Source organism: Galeopterus variegatus, unplaced genomic scaffold (assembly GCF_000696425.1).
Source record: "Galeopterus variegatus unplaced genomic scaffold, G_variegatus-3.0.2 Scaffold6087, whole genome shotgun sequence".
Lineage (NCBI taxonomy): Eukaryota > Metazoa > Chordata > Mammalia > Dermoptera > Cynocephalidae > Galeopterus > Galeopterus variegatus.
Window position 1 is genome coordinate 40770 of NW_007732198.1, and position 17573 is coordinate 58342.

Here is a 17573-nt window from a genome sequence, read left to right on the forward strand (position 1 = left end):
CATGGCTAACCCATTCTCATGGCTCCACAAGGCATGATGTTGATGGGTTTTTTCTGCTGAAACTCCAACCTTATGTTTCTGCTTGGTGTTGTGTCAGGTTAGGGCTCAAACCCTTCAAACCCATTGTCCAGACTGGGTCACAGACCCATCACTTACCAGGCTGTGTCACAGACCCCTCCTGTGTCAGTTTGGATGACAGACCCTTCATGTGCATGTCATGAGCTAGGTAAATGGGAAAGATCCCAGGAGCTTTTGGCAGATTTGAAACGTTCATTCCAATGTGAGCTCAGTCCTCAGCTTCCTCAGCAGCAGCAGCAACTGCTTACAGCAACAGTAGCAGCCTCCCTATGGCCACCCTGGGGCCATTTCAAGGGCAGAGGTCCCTCCAAATCAGAGTCAGTCATCCTTTATACTTAAGTCTGATAACCCAGGAACACCTGGGTGCAAGTCAGAGAAGCCAGGAACACCTGGGCACACATGCACAGTTATATTTACATCAATTTCACGGCAAGATTCTGAACATCTGAGGGGCCCTGACCATTTTCCTTCAATTTTCCCTACACATTGCTTTAGCAAAAGCTGTCTGTATTGACTCTGCACCTGAGGACAATCTCTTCCTGGGTGTGCAGCCTTTTCCATACCTCCTTTTAGAGTGTGGTGGAGGCTCCCAAGCCACCATAGCTCTGGCATTCTGTCATCCTACATAGTTATCAACACTTGGATACTGCCAAGGCTTCAGTCTTGTGTTTTCCTAAAGCTGTGGATCCAGCCAACCTGGGGCCAAATTAGTCACAGCAGCAGCACCCAGGGTGATGGTGTGGGGAGCAGCTCCTGAGGAGGCTCTGGTCAGCGAGCCTGTGGAGGAAGCCTTGGGTGTGTTCCCTGAGACCATTCTGTCTCCCTAGGCCTCTGGACCTGTGATGAAAAGCACAGCGTACGTGAGCTTCTGAAACGCCTTCAAGGCCTTTTTTCCTCTCTTCATCATCCCTTTCTCCTGCGCTCTTCTCCTTTGCAAATGATCCCTGTTCTACCCTCTTGTTTTTATAACCAGGTTGAAAGTTTCCTAATTTTTTGCCTTCTTCTCTCTTTTGTATTGTAAATTCTGGCTTTACTTTCTGCATCCTCTGTCGTAACATAACATAGACTGTTGTAACTAGCAATGCAGCTTCTTTAATGCTCTGCTCTTAGAAATTCCTTTCACCAAATATCCTGAGTCAGCACCTTGATGTCCCACATTGCACAAAACTTTTGGGCATGAACAGAATGCAGCCAAATTTCTTGCCGGTTCATAGCAAGAGTGACCTTCCCCTTGGTTTCCAATAAACTCCTTCCTACTCCTTAAACCTCCTTAGAATGGTCTTTACAGTCTGTATTTCCATAAGTATTCCTACACCCCCACTTAACCATTGTCTAAAATATTCCAAATTTTTCCTGGTTTCCTTTTCTTCTAAAATCCCACCAGCAGGTAAGTTTTTCTAGTCTGTTCCTTCAAATTCTTCCAGCCTTTGCCCATTATCCAGTTCCAAAGCCACTTTCACATTTTCAAGCATTAGTTTTAAGCAAACCCTCACTCTTTGTACCAATTTGGTGTATTAGTCCATGTGTGTTGCTTATAGAAATACACCTGGAACTGGGTGATTTGTAAGAAAAGAAAATTAATTGCTTACGTTCATAAGCTGTGAAATCCGAAGTGTAGGGAACACATCTGACAAGGGCATTCTTTGGTGGTGGCTTTACAACAATGCAGAGTCTGACATGGCAGAAAATGGTGAATCAGAGACAGAGAGACTCTCATATCCTCCCCTTTAAAAACCCTCAAAACCACCCCCCTGACAACCATTATTAGTCCATTCACTACAGCACGGTCCTATAGTCCAATCACCTCTTCAAGGTCCCACATTTCAATTACCATAATAGGATTTTTGACCCTCAGCAGTTACAGTGGGAATTAAGCTTTTAATAAATGAGTTTGGGGGACACAATTCAATCAGTTCACAGCAGACATGCTTTGGCTTAGTTGGCTGTGTGCAGGGCTTTTGGCAGCCAATCTACTGTACTTATCTGGGCCAGGTGGGAGATCATGCTTCTGCTGGCACTTCAGGAGCAGGTCTTCCAAGGGAGAGGCTGCAGAGCTGCTTCTCAGGTGGTGGTTGAGGCCACTAGGGAGGCCCAAATGTAGGGGATCTGGCCAGCACCTCTCAGGTGGTGAGCAAACCTGCAGGGCTGGCCTGCAGAGGTGGGGCCCAGAAAACTGCTTCTTGGATGGTGGGTGAGGCTGTGAAGCAGGCCAGCAAAGAGGGGGTCCTTCCAGTCACCTTGTAGGCAGTGGGTAATGCTGCAATTGGAGATTTCAGGGCAATATCCCCTGGCCGCTTCTCAGAGATAGTGATAAGCTTTATTTTGCCATCCCAAGGGTATGTTTGTGAGGGTAGGGACTTGTGAGCTGTCCTCTGCATTTGGAGCTCGAGCAAACAGAACTCAGCCCTCTGATGGGGTGGGTGGGTGGTTTTCCACCTGTTTGATCTCTGGCCAGGGATATGAAGGTGCTTCAGTTCAGCAGGCCTGGGATGGGCTTCCAAGATTTGCAGTACTGCAGTCACGTCCTCACCTGGGCTCAGAAATTAAACTGCTGGGATCAGGGATTTGTAGCCTCTCCTGTGAGTGTGTTGAAATAAAAACAAAGCCTTAAACCAGGGGAAGTGCAGTGGCTTCTATCCCTGGGCAGTGCATCCTACCACAAGATCACTCCATACTGCATTAGCTCGTCATGGGGTAGGGGCTTGGAGGTGCATAGTGTGAGCTCCTGAAGTGCAGTGTGTGCATTCTAGTCAGCTCCCCGTGCTTGGCCATGGACTTGCAAGGAATCCTCCTGCAGTATGGACCGCAGGCCTCTATGCTAAGGATAAGCACTGGTGTTGGCCCTTGTCCTACCTTTTCTCCACAAGGGAAAGTTTTTCCTGCACTGGTCAGGTGGCAAAGTCTTGGCAGATGAGGCTGTGTGCTTCTCTGTCTCTCTGTGATGCCACCCCAGGCTGTTGTGCTCCACAGGATCTTGCCAATCTCCTCCACACACCCAGAAATGCTCCTGTCTATATTCGGGTGTATATTAGTGATTCTTGTCCTTTTCTGTGGGAGGAACATGCTCCAGGCACCTCTAGTCAGCTGTCTTGCCCAGCTTCCATCCAGAAAAATGTCAGGAGTAAGTTTAACCAAGAAAGTTCAGGATGTATAGACTAGAAACTATACAACACTGATGAAAGAAACTGAATAGGATATGGAAATGGAAATAAACCATGTGTTTATGCATTGCAAAAATTAATATTGTTAAAATATACATACCACTCAATGAAACTTACAGGTTTAATGCAATCTCTATCAAAATTTCAATATTGTTTTGCAGAAATGATAAAATAACAATTCTAAAATTTGTACAACATTAGAAAAGGACCTAAGAGGCAAAACAATTTTGAGCACAAAGAACAAGTCTTGAGGCATCACATCCTCTGATTTCAATACATATTATAAAATGTTTGTCATCAGAACAACATGGCCCTGGTGTAAAAACAGCTGTGTTGACCAATAAAACAGGACAAGGAGCCCCAAGGTTAACCCACACATTTGCGGTCAATTGATTTCTGACAAATATATCAAGAGTACTAGAAGGAAAGGACTGTCTCTTCAATAATTTTTTTGGAAAAAAACTGTATGTCCACATGAAGAATAATAAAATGGGATGATTATTTCACATCACATAGAAAAATCATCTCACAATGGATTAAAGTCTCAGATATGACACCCAAAATGATAAAACTACTAGCAGTAGACTTAGAGGAATATTTCCATAATGTTGGTCCAGGCAATGATTTCTAGTTACTACCTTGAAAGCACAGGAATCTAAAATAAAAATAGACTAATGGGATTACATCAAACTAAAAAGCTCTGCACAATATTTCCATAATGTTGGTCCAGGCAATGATTTCTAGTTACTACCTTGAAAGCACAGGAATCTAAAATAAAAATAGACTAATGGGATTACATCAAACTAAAAAGCTCTGCACAGCAAGATTAACTATTATCAGAGTGAAGAGACAATCTGGTTCTGGAGAAAATATTTGCGAATCATACATCTGATAAGTAGCTAATATCCAAATAATTTAAGAAATTCACACAATTTAATAGCAAGGAAAATATAGCCCAATTAAAAAATGGGTAACATATATGCATAGACATCACTTTTTAAAAGACGTATTAATGGCCAAGAGATATATGACAAAATGTTAAACGTCTCTAATCATCAGTGAGATGCAAATTAAAACCATTATGAAATATTACTTAAAACCTCTCCCCCTACCTGATCTAAGTGGGAGGGCAGGATTGGGACAAATGGCTGTGGCCAGACCAAAGCATGTTAGCGGTGAGCTAGTGTCTGGCCTGTGCAGTGTGGGGTAGGGGCCAGTGGCAGTTCTAATGGGTTGATATCCTTGTTGCATGGTCATCTGTAGTTTTATGATCTCTATACAAGAAAAGATAAGTTTGCTTAAGAGGTTTAGTAAACAGGGCCCAAAAGGCAGGACCAGAATTACCATCATCAGAGATCCTAATAGGGGCAACAGCCATGGGAACTAATTCCAGATTTTTCAGCAGGCACCCCAGAACTCAGGTGATTATAATCATAATCATGAGGCTGTAACTGCTAATTTCTTTGCAGCATCCTTCACTGGGCCTGACTGGTTAACAGTGAAGCAACATTCTTCCCAAAATAAGCAAAATATGCCTTTTTCAGGTATTTGGAGGTCTAACCCTCTGCTGTTTTTTTTTTTTTTTTTTTTTTTTTTTTCCTTTGCCCAGTAGTGCATTATCAGTACTGCATATTTTCTGTGCACTGAGAGGAAAATATTCACTGTCTCCATCAATATTGCTAGGAGCCATAAGGAGAAAGTGGGCTGGGTCTCTGCTATGTCACTCCTAGAAGCCTGCCAGCAGGTGTGGCAGCTATGACCCTCACTGGGTAGATTCCCGGTGGCAGTTTTTGTTTGGAGTAGGGGAGGAATGATAATTTACCAAATGGACTGGGAATGAATGGACAATCATAGGGTTTTTTTTGTTTTGTTTCTTCTTAGATGGTTTTATGTTTTAGATAGTTCTTACAGGGAAAATATAGGGTCTACTTAACTGGTGTACTTAAAAGGTATTAGGTATAATTTAAAAATATATATATATATTTTTTCCTATTTGTCTTTTTTCGTGTCCGGCAATGGATCGCAACCCTCAGTGTCGCGCCCGTACCGGACCAGGACCAGCAACGGGATCGCAACCCTCGGTGTTGCTCCCGCACCTCACTCAGCCAGTGAGCGGGAACCGGTCTGTATGTGGGATCCGAACCCTCAGCGGGAGCGCCGCCACGTTCCCAAGCAGCGCACTGTAGCAGTGCACCACCAGGCCGGCCCCAACCCTCTGCTGTTTTGCAGTACCACCCCTAGCACGGAATCTCTCTGATCCTGCATCTGGTGGCCCACATCTGAACATGAACAGTGACAGCTGAATATCAGGCAGATGATGAAGACAGACAAAGCCATCAACCTTTAGATTCCTTCTGTGGATGGATCTTCTGTAACTGTGATGTTAATCACACATAAACCGAGATATAAACGGGGCACTACAAGGTTTTCCATATTTATTAATCCTTATCTTTAGTGGTAGACCACGTGAGGGTAGAGGTATCCTTTGCTGGTGGAGGGGATCATGTCATCACGGTGGCACGGGTGAAACAGTGATCCAGCAAAGAAGATGGAGGTCCAGAGGCATAGGGGGATAATGCACATCATAAGGCCTGGTGGTAGAATCCTATATCTCCTTTTAAAAAGCACCTTGAGGTCTTCTAAAGGCTCACAGGTGTAGGTTGCCTCCTTCAGAGGTGGGTCACAGTTATTGCTCTCCTGTAATGAAAGGGGGACAGGCTGCATCCTGGAGAGATGAACCCCACTATCCATTTCAGCTGTCTTTATTGTGGAGGGGGTTGCTACGATTACTGTAAAAGGGTCCTTCCATTTAGGGTTTAGCTGTTTGTTAGCAGGTCCTTCCTTCCAGGTCTTAATTAGGACCCGGTCTCCTGGGTTTGTCTGTGCCCCCTGAGCGTTACTGCCAGGGGACAGTAAAACATGAGCTACATTTTCCTTCTTGGCTGCTTGGGATTGGCTCAAATTGGCAATGTATTTTATAAGACCTGCAGTCTCAGGATCTGTGAGCATGTCTGTTGAAAGAAAAGGTCTGCCACACAGCAGTTCATAGGGGCTGAAATCAAGCTCTGCCTTCGGGGCATTGCACACTCATAAGGGCAGTGGGGAGCACAGAGACCCAGTGTGTAGAGGTTTCCTGGCATAATTTGGCAAGAGTGCATTTTAGGGTTTGATTGGCCCTTTCTACTTTTCCAGAGGACTGTGGACTCCAGGCGGAATGTAGAAGACATTGTATTCCCAAGGCCTCTGCTATCTCCTGGGTTATATGGGAGGTGAAGGATGGCCCATAATTGATTTGAAGACTGCAGGGAGGCCAAACCTGGGAATCACTTCCTTGGGAAGAGCTTCAACCACCTCGGTGGACTTTTCTGTTCTAGTGGGATAAGCCTCTACTCATCCAGAAAAAGTGTCCATGAAAACCAGCAGATATTTTCATCCCCGGCATGGAGGCGTATGGGTGAAGTCAACTTGCCATCTTCCCCTGGACATGAACCCCCCTGCTGGACTGGTTCCAACAGTGGAGGCACACTTGGCCCCGAGCTGTTGTAGGCACACAGATAACAGGCCCTACAAACCTCTTTAACTGTTTGTGCCAAATCCCAGCCTGTAAAAAGATGAGTGACCGTGGCCAAGGTTGCCCCTCTACCCAAAGGGACGGCATCATGTAGAGCCTTGATAATCTTCCATTGGATTGTCTTTGGGAACAACAGTCTGCCTTCTACCATCCACCATGACCCTTGCTAATGGCCCCATACAATTTCAGTCTTCTCTTCTTCCACTTGGGCATACTGTGCAGTCATCCTTTCTCATGATAAACAAATGCAATCACATTACTTTGTGTTATCGACTGTATGTGGTCATAACAGCTGTGCTGTTTCTATGCACATGGGAATTCATCCAGCAAGGTGTCATGGTGGCAGCTGCCCCACAATGTTGCCTTGTTCACATCCATTCCTTCCCCACTTTACCAATCTCTAAGAAGTTTCACACTCTCTCTGGTCTTTATTTCTCTTGCTCTCATCCCTCACTAAAATCACCCTTAATTCTGTACCTACTGCAATACAGCCTTTGGCTACTCTGCTCCTCCAAACCTTTTCAACCCCTTTCCATTAGTCACTTCCAAAGCTGCTTCTGTGTTATCAGGTGTGTGTATTGCAGCACCCGGCTCCTCAGTAACAATTTTCTGTCTTTGTCTGTTTTGTGTTGCTATAAAAAAATACCTGAGACTGGGTTATTTATAAGGAAAAAGAGGTGTATTTGTCTCATGATTCTGGGACAGCTGCATCTTGTGCAGGCTTCAGGCTGCATCTGCTTATGGTGGGATGTGGAAGAGGAATGTACATGTGCGATGGGACCTATTTATAAAGAAAAAGAGGTGTATTTGTCTCATGATTCTGGGACAGCTGCATCTTGTGCAGGCTTCAGGCTGCATCTGCTTATGGTGGGATGTGGAGAAGGAATGTACGTGTGCGATGAGACCACATGCCAAGAGAAGAACCACCACGAGAGTGTGGATGTGCCATGCTCTTTTGAACATACAACTCTCTAGGAAACTAACAGAGTGAGAGGTAACTCACCCCCCACCCCCAGGGAGCATTAATCTCCTCATCAAGGATCCACCCCAATGGCCCACAGACCTCCCACTAGGCTATACCTCTCAAAACTACAACGTTGAGGTTAAGATTTCAACAGGAGTTTTTCAAACCACAGCAAACTGTATACGTCTAATATTCTAAGAGAATAGATCACAAGTGTTTCCTCCCCCAAATGTGGTCATTACGTGAGATGTTGGACGTGTTATTAAGCCATGTCATGTCAATGACTTCACAATGCATTCATCTATTAACCCGTCATATTATACGCCCTAAATACATAAACTTTTTATTTGTCAGTTTCACCTCAATAGAACTAGACAAAATAAAATGTGTTTTTACTCTGTAGAAATTTTGAAGAGAATCGACTATAAAAAAACCTAAGCAAACAAAAAGCTTTGAAGGAGCAGTGGTAAATTTTAATAGGGCCTGGAAAGGTTGCTGCTTGTCCTACACAAGCCGTAATACATCGTGCAGCAGCATCGCTCTTGACTTTCTGTTCTGAAGCTGTCACCTCAGCAGAGCTCATCTTGTAGGAGAGTCTCACACAGTTAATCCAGGGTTGCTGCTGAATTTAAATGAGGACACATGTGTGTCTCCAAATACACACAGCAGTTACGTGAGAATGGAGACCTGTCCGTGAGCCGAGTGATTTCTTTCAGTTTACACGTGAATCCCTCATGATGAAACACTCAAATTTTTGGAAGAAATATTGTGTAAAGCATACATACTTTGAAGACACCGATCTTTGTTCAAGACATAAAGGTATTCCTTGCTAATAATAATATGATTGAGGGAAATGGGAATCATTTTCACACCAAAAGTAAAGACCTGTGAGAGAGAAGTCATGGGAGCACTGGGAGGAAGGACCAGTGAGCTCCTGGACACATGGTCATCTGGGGCAGGCCCTTCACACAGCAGTGATTCAGCCCTGAAGGTTTTGTTGGCGATGACAGCATTCGACAAAATGTGATTTCCTATTATTAGATTGTGCTATTTAAACTAGTAGCACCCATTGTGTATTTATTTTATGTATATTTTAAAAATAGATTTATTGAGGGATACTAAATCTACAAAATCTGCAATATGTTGTAAATACTTAGCACCAATCATCTAATTTCATTTTTCTACATGCAGAAAAAACAGGGTATGTAGTATTAATGTTATTTCCATTTCACAGATATGCAGTTAAAAACAGAAGCTCAAATAAGTTGTGCAATATGTCCAGGATCACATATCTGGTAAAATTGAGCCCCGGTACCTGGGTCTGTGCTTCTCACCACACTACCCCTAACCTTTCCTGAACCAACTCCAGGACAGGGTGGGAAATGACTAGTGAGGTCTGCAGAACAAGTTTCTGTGGTAAGAGCATGGTATGCTTTTTTTTTTTTCTTTCTTGAATTCTGTATTTACAAAAATGCAGGGTCGATGAAGATGTATTTGCAGAAGTCTCAGAAATTTCAAGATTATCGTTTTACCACTTCTTTTCAACCAAAATATTTATTTATTTTAGCAGCTTTAATGATGTAGAATTGACATATAGCAAATACTGCATACATAGTTGAAGTGTACAATGGGATACATATTGACACATATGTACACCTGCACATACGTCGTAGCAAACAGCAAAATAAACAAATAACTTTTAAATGTATTTTCATGTTCCCTTTTCAGTCATTCCTTTTTCCACCCATGTTCCCAATGTCTCATCTTTAAGATACTTTAGATTACTTTTAATATTTTAGAATTTACCAAAAAATCAATATGTGTTTTATTTGTTTGTCTTTTTTACTTAGCATACTTACTTGTGAATATGCCATGTTTCTGTGTATCAGACATTTTAGTGATAGGCAGTATTTCAATACATGAATATACACTGTCTGTATATAGGAAGCTCCTTGATATTTGGATTGTTGCCAGTTTCTGAATATTACAAATAAAACTGCTATTCAGCTTGGAGATATAGATGTCCAATAAAAAGTTTGTTCTAATTCTTATAACAAAAATAACTACTTTGTATTTGCTTAAATTTAGCAAATTTTCTTCAGTACATTAGATAACTAGCACTATAAGACAATCAACAGATCTAAAATCTAGAGAAAGGTAAGTATTTGCATGGAGAAAGATGACCAAAATATTAGCTTATTAGAGGACGCCTAATGACATATAGGCTGGTATATGCTTCAAATAGAAATATTTACTGGATTGCTTGAAGTTGAATGTGGTATAGGATTTGTAGTGCAAAATTCTCCAAAGGCATATATTTGTGGGTTCCAATTCTCCTTGAAGGCTTTAGCTTCTGGATGAAGACACATTATTGAAATCTCCATGCTCCAACCCTTGTGGTGCTTCTGACTGGGAAAAAACACAGTGACTTCTGCTGAAATGCATCCAGACCCACCTTCCCTACCATCTCCACAGCACTAAAAATTAATTTGCATCAGTAAGAACTCCAAAACCAGTATTCTACAGGTACTAGTGGAATTTCATAGCGACTGGGAGGGAACAGAGGAAAACACAGAGCTCTGTCCAGAACCACCTCCCCTGTCTTCCTAAAACATTAAAATCATTATTCGCCAAGGAAGCACAGAGCAGTGGAAACGGGAGAAGGATGGAAAACTACATCGGCTGTGGGAAAGAGCATCTGGACAAACAACAGATGCCCTTCAGCAGAAGTGGAAAAAGAACAGAAGGGACAGCACTACCTCTGGAGGTGGGACAGAGCACTAGGAAGCACAGGGGCCATGATCTTCACCTGAAAGTGCAGCTCAGCCAGAAGGTCAGAGAATGACTGTTTAGTGCAACCCCTTGCACAGATTGACATCAGTCAGGTGAATGCGACACTGAGATGCACCTGGGAGAGGTGGAGGGACAGATTCTCTCTGGAGAGCACAGGGTGAGGACACAATGTCAAGCTTTAAACAAAATAAGGTATTATTGGAGGCATCAGAACTCTGGTGGCTGGAGCAGTAACACACTTCTATTCTGATAGCCACGGCAATGATGAATTTAAATGTAGCCACTGCTGAGCTCACACAAATTTCCACAAAAAAATCATACAAAATATATGGTGTGATTATCTACAGAAAAAAATAATAAGACAATATAATAATTCCAATGAAGCCATTTTTGTAAACATGAACTTTTGGATTACTTGAGCAAATTCCTTGGGACATGGCAGCTTAATCACATCTGAAAATATTATGGTTCAAAATCCTAGTGATCGTCGCTGTGCAGCATTCACAGCAATTTGGCATAAGTTTTTATTACATAGTGGAATTTTCAGCTATTTCTAAAATCATATTTGAGTGTAGATCAAAAGTGCCCAAAGGCATAGGCTGAGTCACCACTTTCTGCAATTCAGGCAAAGACCACTGATGTTCAGTCCTCCATTTAAATATAGTTTCTCATAAGTAATTTTACTGTTAGAAGGTAACATGCTCCCACATCTACAAAAGTTGTCCCCTGTAGTGTCTACAGACCAAGAATACATTATGGCTAATATTGTCCAGGGGTAGGTGACAGTGATGGTTTATGTCTGGCTGTCTGTGTAGAATGTCATAGGTGGCTCCTGTCTGTAATATTCCTGAGATTCCACATTGCTTGGCCTGTTTATGCACCCCAAACCCTGACAATCCCTGATGTTTTATAAAAAAAATAACTACATAGTTTTGCCTCTCCTGTAATGTTATGTAGTTGGAATAAGAAATCATCTATTTCACTAGATTGGTATCTTTCACCTAGTAATATATCTTTAATGTTTCTCCATCTCTTTTCATGACTTGATAGCTCATGTTCTTTCAATGATGAGTGACATTTCATTGTCTGGATGTTGATCTATCTATTTACTTATGAAGGACAAGTTTTGACAACTATAATTAAAGCAGCTATAAACTTAAATGTACTTTTTTGTATGGACATAGTTTTTTCTTCCTGCCTTCCAGTCCCTCACTAGGATCTAGGCTTTTTCTAGTCTGCTCCTCCAAACTCTTCCAGCCTCTTCCCATTACTCAGTTCCAAAGCCACTTATACATTTTCAGGTATGTGTTATGATCAATGAACAACTCCTGGTAACAATTTATTTATTGGTGTAGAGCTAGGGCTGGGTCTGGAGCTCACAGACCCCTCGAGCCTGTCCACAAACCCTTCACATGCAGGTTTATAAGCTAGGTAACCAGCAAAGGGTCCTTGGGGCCTTGGTTGAAGAAGGAATAGTCTTTATTCATCACACAAAGGTCTAGGAGCGAGGCAGTACAAAGAGAAACTATGAAACTCAACTGCTACAAGCAAAGTCCAAAGATAAACTGAAAACTGAGCAGCTGCCAGCAGAGTAAACATGCTCTATTTTTAGACAGGAGCTCTCTGACAGCCAGCCTGCTTCACAAACTGAAGAACACACAATAGCAAGTAACTAAAAAGATACATTGGTGCACATGGGCACTAACTCCACCCAAACAATGCATTTACAAAGAGTTAAGAATATGCTGCTTGACTCCCAACCAGACCTGAGCCAAGGGAGCCTGACTAAATTATCATATTTTCCCCATAATTGGTTTGGTTTTTATTGCTTTTAACAGAATACCTGAAACTTAGTAATTTATTAAAAAAAAAGAAATATATGTTTTACAGTTTGGGATGCTGGGAAGTCCACAGTCCAGGGGTGCATCTGGTGAGGGCTTCTTCTTGGTGGGGACTCCCTACAGTCTTGTGACAACAGAGGCAATCACACGGTGGAAATGGCAAGAGCAAGAGAGCTGGCCCGCTCACCTGAATTCTTTAAAACGCCCACAGAACCAGTCCTGATAATCCATTAAACAATTACTTTATTTATAAATTAATCCAGTTTTAAGAGCAGAGCTCTTATGATCCAGTCACCCCCTAAAGGCCCCATCTTTTAAATATCACAGTCTGATTTCTCACGCTGTGAACACTGTTACAATGGGAATCAAGCTTCCAACACATAAACTTTTGGGTGACACATTTAATCCACAGCACATTACAACTGATATTACAGAAAGAAATATTATTATAAAATACTACTGTGAAAAATTATTTATTAATATTCTGGATACCTAGAATAAATGGACGATTTTCTAGAAACATACAATCTACTAGGTACCAAGATTTCCTGTTATTTCTGATTTCTATTTCAAAAAGAAATAGAATATCTAAACAACTAATGAGTAAGAAGATTTAATTCAGTAATAAAAGTTCTCCCATTGAGGGGGAAAACGAGCCCAGGATCTGATGACTTCACTGCTAAATTCTACCAAATATTTAAAAGAACTAATATCAATCATTTTCAAACATTTTACAAAATTGAAAAATAAAGCATACTTTGACCTGATTTTATGGTCTAAGTATTACCCAAACATGAAAGCCAGGAAATAACACTGTGTATAAAGAAAACTACTGACCTATATCCCAGGTGAATACAGATAAAATAATCCTCAACAAAATACTAACAAACACTTCAGCAGCACATTAACATTTTCAATTTGATTAAGTTAAATATATCCCAGGGATGCAAGGAGATTACAATACACATCATGCAGTGAATGCGATACAATGTATTAAAAAAATTAGGTAGGGGCCGGCCTGGTGGCACACTTGGTAGAGTGCGGCACTTGGGAGTGTGGCGGTGCCCCCGCCGAGGGTTCGGATCCCATATAGAGACTGGCCCGCTCACTGGTTGAGCGCGGTGTGGGCGCGACACTAAGGGTTGCAATCCCGTTACCAGTCACAAAAAAGACAAAAAGGAAAAAAAAATTAGGTAGGACAATGTCCACATACTCACTTCAATAGACACAGAGGAAAGCATTTGTCACATCCAACACCATTGTCTGATAATACATTAAATATAATAATTATACAAGAAATATACTTCAACACAATAAAGGCCATATGTGACAAGCCCACAGCTAATATCATACTCCGTAATGAAAAATTAAAATGTTTAAGATCAGCAGCAAGGCCAGGAATCTCTAGCCACATCTATTTATACAGTACTAGAAGTCCTAGCATATGCAAATAGGCATACATAAATAAGTAAATAAGTCATTAAAGCAGAAAAGGAGAAAATAGTTACTTGTTTGGACACTTCATAATTTTACATAGAGAAAAAGCAAAGACATTACCAAAATGCTTTTAGAACTGATCAACAGGATCAGAAAATGTGGCAGGTGATGGAATGAACATACAAATATCAGAAGCATTTTTATATACTAACAACAAACTGAAATATAAATTAAGAGAACAGTCTCATGGGTCAACTAAGAAAAATAAATTAAAAGGGAGAAAAAAGAGAGAAATAGAGAGTGGTATAGAGCTGATAGAGGCAGGGAAGTGACATGGGAGGAGGAACGTGGAAAGGCTGGTGACTGGTGCAATGTGACAAAGTTATGGTTAGATAAGGAGAGTAGGTTCTGGTGCCCTAGGGTCACAACAGCCAACAATATGGTACCGTATATTTCAAGACAGCCAGAGGAGAGGACCTTGAATGTTACAACTATGAAGAAATGATCAATGTATAGGTGATAGATATGCTAACTATTCTGATTAGATCATTATACAATTTATTCATGTATTGAAATAACAAACTGTACCCCATACACATGTATAATAAAAAATTAAAATTGAAAAAAATACAAGTAGAACACAGATAAAGTAGTAATTTTATTAACTGAAGCATAATTGATTATAAATATTTGTGGATTACAGAATTGAGTATCAATACCTGTGTACAATATGTGATGATGGGTCTATTCATCATTACAAATCACAGTCGTTGTCTGTGACCCTTAACCCATTTCCCACTAACCTTCTTCCTCTGCCTTTCTCACCTCTAGTAAGCACAGTTCTGCTCCCTCCTTTTGAACGTTCAAAGTATCATTCTCTCTCTTTCCCTCCCCCCTCTCTCTTTCTCTCCCCCTTTCCCTCCCTCCCTTCTTTCTTTCTTATTTATTTGTTTTTATTTAGTTCCCACTTATGTGTGAGGACATGCGGTCTTTCTTTCTGTGCCTGACTTACTTCACCTAATTTTTTTCAAGCTCATCCATGATGCTGTGAATGGTAGAATTTCATTCTTTATATGGCCAAGTAGTATTCCATTGTGTAAATATACCACATTTTCTTATTCAGTCATCCATTGATGGAGATTTAGATTGCTTCCATGTCTTGGCTATTGTAAATAGAGAGAGACATGGGAGTGCAGGTGTCCCTTCAGTGTGATGAGTTCCTTTCCTTTGGGTGTAAACCCAGTAGTGGGATTGTTGGATCATATGGAGGATCTATCTGTAGTTGTTTAAGAATCCTGTGTACTGGTTTCCATAGTGGCTGTACTAATTTACAGTCCCACCAAAACTGTAGGAGGGTTCTGCTTTCTCCACATCCTCACCAGCATTTGTTATTCTGTCTTTTTGATAATAGTCAGTCTAAATGGGCTGAGATGGTATCTCAATGTGCTTTTGATTTGCAATTCCCTGATGATTAGTGACAATGAGCATTTTTTTCATGTACATGTTGCCCATTTGTATGTCTTCCTGTGAAAAATGTCTATTCAGCTCCTTTGACCATTTTTTAATTGGGTTACTTTTTTTTTAACTAAGTAATTTGAGTTCTTTAAATATTCTGGATATTAATCCCTTCTCAGATGTATAGTTTGCATATATTTTCTCCTATTCTGTATGTTGTATATTCAGAGGCTTTTCTTTTCTTCCAAATTTTATTTTATTTTGTCAATATACAATGTGGTTGATTACTGTGGCCCATCACCAAAACCTCCCTCCCTCCTACCCCCTCCCTCCCAACAACCTCATATCTGCTTTCTTGTCATATCAACTTAAAGGAATTGTAATTGTTGTGTCTTCTTCCCTCCCCACCTGCCCCAGTTTTTTGTGTATTTATTTATTTAATTTTAGCTCCCACAAATAAGTGAGAACATGTGGTATTTTTCTTTCTGTGCCTGACTTGTTTCACTTAATACAATTCTCTCTAGGTTCATCCATGTTGTTGCAAATGGCAGTATTTCATTCTTTTTTACAGCAGAGTAGTATTCCATTGTGTATATATACCACATTTTCCATATCCACTCATCTGATGATGGACATTTGGGCTGGTTGCAACTCTCAGCTATTGTAAAGAGTGCTGCGATTAACACTGGAGAACAGATATACCTTTGACTTGATGATTTCCATTCCTCTGGGTATATTCCCAGCAGTGGGATAGCTGGGTCATATGGTAGATCTATCTGCAATCATTTGAGGAACCTCCATACCATTTTCCATAGAGGCTGCACCATTTTGCAGTCCCACCAACAGTGTATGAGAGTTCCTTTTTCTCCACAACCTCACCAGCATTTATCATTCATAGTCTTTTTGATATTAGCCATCCTAACTGGGGTGAGGTGGTATTTCAGTGTGGTGTTTTTCGTTTGTTTGTTTTTGTTTTTGTTTTGTGTGTGTGTGTGTGAGTGTGTGTGTGTGTGTGTGTGTGTGTGTGTGAGAGAGAGAGAGAGAGAGAGAGAGACTGGTAAGGGGATCGCAACCCTTGGCTTGGTGTTGCCCACAACGCACTCAGCCAGTGAGCACACCGGCCATCCCTATATAGGATCCAAACCCGCCATGAAGTGCCACTGTGCTCCTAGTGCTGCACTCTCCCGAGTGAGCCACGGGATTGGCCCTTCAGTGTTGTTTTGATTTGCATTTCCCGAATGCTGAGTGATGTTGAGCATTTTTTCATATGTCTGTTGGCCATTCATATATCTTCCTTTGAGAAATGCATATTTAGCTCTTTTTCCCATTTTTTAATTGGGTTGCTTGTTTTTTTCTTGTAAAGTTGTATCAGTTCCTTGTATATTCTGGATATTAATCCTTTGTCAAATGCATATTTTGCAAATATTTTCTCCCACTCTCTTGGTTGTCTTTTAAATCTGTTAATTGTTTCTTTTGCTGTGCAGAAGCTTCTTAGTTTGATATTATCCCATTTGTTTATTTTTCCTTTGGTTTTCCATGCTTTTGGGGTTGTACTCATGAAGTCTGAGGCTTTTTAATTTGATATAATCCCATTTGTTTATTTTTAATTTGGTTACCAGTACTTTTGAGACCTTATTCATAAAAACTTTGCCCAGTCCTACATCCTGAAATGTGTTCCCTATATTTTCTTCAAGGAATTTTGTAGTTTAAGGTCTTACATTTAAGACTTAAATCCATTATGAGTTGATTTTGGTATAGAGTGAGAGCTGTGGGTCCAGTTTCATTCTTCCACAATGAATGTACAGTTTTTCTAGCACCATTTGTGGAAGAGGTTGACTTTACACCAATGGATGTTCTTAGTGCCGTTGTTGAATATAAGTTGGCTTTAAGTATGTGGATTGATTTCTATGTGTTCTGTTCTGTTCTGAACATAAGAGTGTAGGTATCCCCTCAACATGATGATTTCCATGCCTTTGGGTATATACGCAGAAGTGGGATTGCTTGACCATATGGCAGATCTATCTGTAGTTGGTTGAGAAATGTCCATACTATTTTCCATAGTGGTTGTACTAATTTACAGACCCACTGACAGTGTAGAAGAGCTCCCCTTACTCCACATCCTCATCATCATTTGTTATTATCAGTCTTTTTGATTATAGCCGATCTAACTGGAGTGAGATGATATTTCAATGTGATTTTAAATTGCATTTCTCCAATGATTAGTGATGTTGAGCACTTTTTAAACTACCTGTTAACCATTTGAATTTCTTCTT

At 40.9% G+C, this 17573-nt stretch overlaps 1 pseudogene; it reads right to left on the reverse strand.

Moving 5' to 3' along the window:
* LOC103605806 overlaps positions 1–982 on the reverse strand; it is a 21227-nt pseudogene extending 20245 nt beyond the window's left edge.
* Between the last annotated feature and the right edge of the window lie 16591 nt (positions 983–17573).